Source organism: Octopus bimaculoides, chromosome 1 (genome assembly GCF_001194135.2).
Source record: "Octopus bimaculoides isolate UCB-OBI-ISO-001 chromosome 1, ASM119413v2, whole genome shotgun sequence".
Taxonomy (NCBI): domain Eukaryota; kingdom Metazoa; phylum Mollusca; class Cephalopoda; order Octopoda; family Octopodidae; genus Octopus; species Octopus bimaculoides.
In genome coordinates, this window is record NC_068981.1 from 132,242,364 (window position 1) to 132,247,241 (window position 4,878).

At 36.9% G+C, this 4,878-nt stretch overlaps 1 long non-coding RNA gene across 1 annotated transcript in view; it reads right to left on the reverse strand.

The window, feature by feature from the left end:
* Positions 1 to 1,794: 1,794 nt before the first annotated feature.
* LOC128248748 (uncharacterized) overlaps positions 1,795 to 4,878 on the reverse strand; it is a 65,157-nt gene continuing 62,073 nt past the window's right edge. Inside the window, exon 2 of the long non-coding RNA XR_008264940.1 lies at positions 1,795 to 3,736. This is a non-coding gene — a long non-coding RNA (uncharacterized LOC128248748). The remainder of the gene's footprint in view (positions 3,737 to 4,878) is intronic.

Below are 4,878 nucleotides of genomic sequence, written 5' to 3' on the forward strand. Positions count from 1 at the left end.
ATAAATGGAAGCAAATTGCAGATTCAAACTGTTTATATTTTAAAACTGATTTTTAAAAATTTTGAAAAAAACTGAAAATTTAGGATTTAGGGGGCTGCAGGTTTAATGAAAAATAAAAAAAAATATTTCAGTATTGTTTTTAAATTGCATTTCATTTTCTATTTGAAAATAAAGGAAGTGGGGATTGTAATAGTGGTCACTGATTTCCAAAACTTCTCTTTTTTTGTAATCTTCAAGTTTTTTCTCATCATTTTAAGTATACAGTATACAGTGCAAAAAAAAAAAACATTGGCCAAAATCGGTACTGAGTGGGAGAGGGGGATTTGAAAAATTCATAAATTTTCAAAATTTTTTCTTTACTGAAAAGGCGTCTCTTACTATTTTTAAGTGTGTAGCACAAAGAAAAAAAAATTGGACAAAATCAGTCCAGATGTGGAGATAGGGGATTCATAAATTTTCAAAATTTTTTTCATAAAAAGCTTTCCCCACTATCATTTGCAAGGGTAACTTGAAAAAAGAATTTGAAAAATCCATGTCAAAATGGGAAAAATCGAACTTATGTGGTTGTGAGTCTGCCAAAGTAATCTATTGTGAAAATTACCCAACAATGACAGGATACTCAACTAGTCTTCAATATGTTTAAGTATTTTCTGAGATCCCTATAAATTCTTGGTCCTGAATATGATGTACATTTTTGTAGGCTTTGTCTTCTGAGATTATATTTTGTCAGACTTTATGAAGAAAAGCAATTCTTCTAATTACTGTAATTATCAAACATTTTTTTAAAAATAAAATCTGGAGTCCAAACAATCTAATGGTGGTTTATCAAGAATAATCATTTAGTAAACAAGTCTTCCTCTAACGGGCAGTTATTACAAGGGAGATAATTATTTCTTCCTAATTAGAAATTAGATTGTGAAATTAAGGAATTACAAGGAAAAAGTTTCGGAGAATCCACATCTTTTACTTATTTCAGTCATTCGATTGTGGGCATGCTGGGGCACCACTTTGAAGAATTTTAGTTGAAGTCATCAACCCCGGTACTTTTTTTTTTGTTAAAAGCCTGGTACTTATTCTATCAGTCACTTTTGCCAAACTGCTAAGTTATGGGGACATAAACGCACTAACACCAGTTGTCAAGTGGTGGTGAGGAACAAATACATACACAATGACACACACACAGACTCACGGATATATATATATATATATATATATACAGTGCCCCTGGACTGGCTCTTGTGCGGGTGGCACATAAAATACACCATTTTGAGCGTGGCCGTTGCCAGTATCGCATGACTGGCCTTCGTGCCAGTGACACGTAAAAGCACCTACTACACTCTCGGAGTGGTTGGTGTTAGGAAGGGCATCCAGCTGTAGAAACTCTGCCAAATCAGATTGGAGCCTGGTGTAGCCATCTGGTTTCACCATTCTTCAGTCAAATCGTCCAACCCATGCTAGCATGGAAAGCAGACGTTAAACGATGTGTGTGTGTGTGTAAATGGATTAGTGTGTTTGTAGTGAAGATTGTTATTTGTGTCTTCTGAGTCAACAAATGCAATGTAACTGACAGATGTGAGTGTACATTGAAGTTAGTAAGTGTAGGGATAAGATGTAAAAGGTCACCATATGTAGTGTACAAATGTAAGGTTATAACCTCTGAGGTACCAACCGTATCATGCAGCTATAAAGTTATTTGATGTAGAAATAGCACTTCTTGTTCCATGTCAGGTGGTTAGATGTAGATAGTCAAACATAAGATGAAAAAATGTAACAGCAACATCAAAGAGAAAAGAATAACATTCACAAATTTATTTGCCAACAGTGGTTACTCTTTTACTTGTTTCAGTCATTTGACTGCAGCCATGCTGGAGCACTGCCTTTAGTTGAGCAAGTCAACCCCGGGACTTATTCTTTGTAAGCCTAGTACTTATTCTATCGGTCTCTTTGGCCGAACCGCTAAGTGACGTGGACATAAACACACCAGCATCGGTTGTCAAGCAATGCTAGGGGTACAAACACAGACACATCACACAAACACACACACACACACACACAAAAAAAAAAAAAAATATATATATACACACACACACATATATGACAGGCTTCTTTCAGTTTCCGTCTACCAAATCCACTCACAAGGCTTTGGTCGGCCCGAGGCTATAGTAGAAGACATTTGTCCAAGATGCCACGCAGTGAGACTGAACCCGGAACCATGTAGCAAGCTACTTACCACACAGCCACTCCTGCACCTATGTTAAATATCAAATATTCATAGTTGTAATTGACAATAGCAATGATGTGTTGATGACTTGCTGGTAGTTGGCAGTGTGTGATTTGTGCATTCAGCTGACAGAGAGGAAGAAAGGTTTACGTTGTTCCTTTCCATTCAGCTGATGCTATGCTGTGCAAGAAGCTAATTGCTCCCAGTTGGAGGTTTGTCAACCAAAGAGAGAGAGAGAGAGAGAGAGAGATAGAGAGAGAGAGATTGTCTCAGTTATATAGGTATGGCCCAGAAATAAATAAAACCTAAATCAACAGACTGAGCCTTCCATGACTAGCAATGGTCTCTGGGGGTCAGGTGTTTCTCATTAATCACCCAGTGTGGAAATAAAACTGAAAGGAATCAGATAGTTGTCTGACAAGGAACAAGTGTGTAGATTTGGTTTCAAATATCAATTAGGCCGGGCTAAGTGGACTCCTAATGTATGTGTATATATATATGCAACAGGCTTCTTTCATTTTCTGTCTACCAAATCCACTCACAAGGCTTTAGTCAGGCCGAGGCTATAGTAAAAGTCACTTGTCCGGTGTGTTACACAGTCAGACTGACCTCAGAACCATGTAGCTGGGAAGCAAACTTCTTACCACACAACTATACTTGTGCATATTTAATTCTCATTTTGATTTTTTGTTACTTATTACAAAGTTCTTAAAATTCCTAGCCTATAACCATTTTGTAAAGCTAGTTAGTAAGAGTAGAATTAAGCCAGTGACAAATATTTTGTTATTTAAAAAAATACATGGAAAGTGAATCTGACAGATTTTGTGAGTTAAAAGATTGCAAAACTTGCTCTTCAATGATGAAAATGTTTCACTTTCAACTCACCATTTCAAATCAAGTTACTTGTTTGACAAGTACAACACTAAAAGTTAATGAAGTTTTACCAAAAACCTGAATGTACTAGTTTCTCTATACAATATAAATTTATTCAAATTTATTAATTTATTTCAGATAACGTGAAGAGGAAAGGAATATTTTAATCTTTCTCTTTCCCTCTCTACTCTCTCTCTCTCTCTCTCCATTATTGCTATCCCTCTTTTTGCATTGCATATATGGTTGCAGGTTTGGCTGTGTGATAAGAAGCTTGTTTCCCAATCACTGGTTCCAGGTTCAGTCCCACTGCTTAGCACTTCAGACAAGTGTCTTTTACAGTAGACCTGGACTGACCAAAGCCATGTCAGTGGATTTAGCTGACTGGTAGACAAAAACAGAAAGAAGCCTATTGTATATATGTTTGTCTATATGTGTGTGTATTTGTGTCTCTTTGTCTTGACATTGCATGATAGCTGTAAATGAGTGTCACTGTCATATAAGCAGTGTCATTCATTTCCAATATTCTGTGAGAACATGTTTGGCAATGGGGAAATATTACTTTCCTTGGAAACTGGTAAGTGTTGGTGACAGGAAAGGCAACTGGCCATAGAAAATCTGCCTCAAATAAACACCATCCAACTCCTGCAAGCATAGAAAAGTGTACATTAAATGAGGATGATGACAACAATGATGATGATGATGATGGTTGTAGTAGTGATGGTAGTGGAGGTGGTGATGATGATATACATAAACGTGCAACATAAACGTGCACTTCCATATACACACTATAAATAAAAAATGAATACAAAATTCATTTTAAAGAATATATAACTGTGAATTATTGAACTGTTAACAGCAAGTACAGTTTCAAATCATTGTCTTATTATTTTAGTAGGCTGACACTTTTTACTTGTAATGTCTACTTCATAGACTGCTACTAAAAAAATAGGGTTTAAAAAAAGAAAAATGTTCTTATCCTAATTAATTGCTTGGTATGAATTAATAGATATCATTGCAGAATTGTTGCTTGTGCAGATTCAAATAAGTACCAGTTGAATATTGGAGTCAATGTAAACGACTGGCCCCACCTCCCCCAAAATTGCTGGCCTTGTGTCAAAATTTGAAATTATTATCATTATTGTTAAGGTGGCGAGCTGGTTGAACCATTAGCATGCCAGACAAAATGCTTAGCGATATTCTGCCCGTCGCTCCATTCTGAGTTCAAATTCCGCTGAGGTCGACTTTACCTTTCATCCATTTGGGGTTGATAGAATAAGTACCAGGTGAACACAGGGGTCAATGTAATCGACTATCCCCTCCCCCCAAATTGTGGCAAAATTTTAAATCATTATTATTATTACTATTTTGCTTTTTCTCTTGTATGCCATCAAAATGACACTGGGGTAAAATATATGAAGCCCATTATACCCATCATGACTACCCGTCTGATAAGGGTACACCAGGCACATGCATCACAACCATATCTGCATGACATGGTGATCTCATATCAAGATAAACAGCACATGACCTCGCAGGTGGGACCCAGTTGGAATTTTCTTCAGGTCGAGTAGCCCATCCCGCTCAAAAGGTCCCTGAATAAGGTTTGTTTAAGAATGTTGAGCAAAACACCCATGTTTCCGAAGGTGAATTATTCAAACCCCAAAGAATTCCTCTCAACACATAGCTATGATGCTCCCCCACTACTTCTGCTCATGATCAGAGATGCACATATCGTCAGCCACCAAGGGACATGCTCATCTGGTTAAGGTCAAACAACTGACAAG